Raw genomic sequence first — 1183 nt, forward strand, 5'->3', positions numbered from 1 at the left:
TATATATATATATATATATATGATGAGCTTCTTTCAGTTTCTGTCTGCCAAATCACTTCTGCAGCTTTTGTTGACTTGGGCTATAATAAGAGACTTGGTCAAGGTGCCATGCACTGGGATTGAACCAGCCACAACACAGCTGGAAGGCAAACATCATAACTACACAACCGCGTCCTGTCTGCATGTGACCATTCAGTTTATTGTTATTGTTTTATTCTGTATGGTTGAACTTAGAGTAAGTTCACCAGTTCAAATCTGGGCATGACCAAAGTTTGGAGGGGGAGGGATTAAAGTGATGAGGTAGAGTGTGTCTGGAGGAAACAGAAGAGGAAGAGGGGGAGAGACGGCTGATGGAGAGTTTGTTGTAGTCAACATGAAAAAGGCAATGTGGAACACAAATCATGGTTGTTTAACTTGATATTGATGTTAGGACATGTCAGGGTGATGTTACACAGCATGGAAGTAATCATGCATGTATGGTGTGTGTATATGTGTGCATGTGTATATGTGTGCACATGTTTCACTTTGGTTGTCAGTGATGTGGAGTACACAATAGTACAGTTAGTGGTGCATGTTCGTATCAGCCATTTGTACAATATATATATATCTGTATGTATGTATATATATCTGTATGTATGTTTATATATATATATATATATACACACACACACATATTTGTTCTTATACACCCACATACACACATACAAACACATGCGTATGTATGTAAAGAGAGTGATATATACACATGCAAAAGCATGAAAGTGCATGTGTACGTGTATATGTATATTATGTGTGTACATGTATGCATATAGATTTGCCAGACATTATATACACATTAGAATGCATATATCTAATACCCACACACGAAATAAACACACAAACACACAGAGAGGCTCTCACCATCACAAATGCACACACAGTCATACACACCACAAAGAGCTGTAAGTTGTTGTGAAGTATGGTTTCAACTATGACATATCATAATATTTCAATGTCATATCTTTACAGTAGACTGGAGAGGGAGTTGAGGGCGGAAGGGGGAGGTTGTGTTGTGGAGAGTGGGGTAATGTTGCTATGTAGTGGAGGAGTAGTGAGAGGAGGTATTAGTATATGATTTGTATTGATATATTAGTAGCCCAGTTCAGTTATATATATATATATATATATATATATATATATATAT

The sequence above is a fragment of the Octopus bimaculoides genome, chromosome 14 (assembly GCF_001194135.2).
Source record: "Octopus bimaculoides isolate UCB-OBI-ISO-001 chromosome 14, ASM119413v2, whole genome shotgun sequence".
Lineage (NCBI taxonomy): Eukaryota > Metazoa > Mollusca > Cephalopoda > Octopoda > Octopodidae > Octopus > Octopus bimaculoides.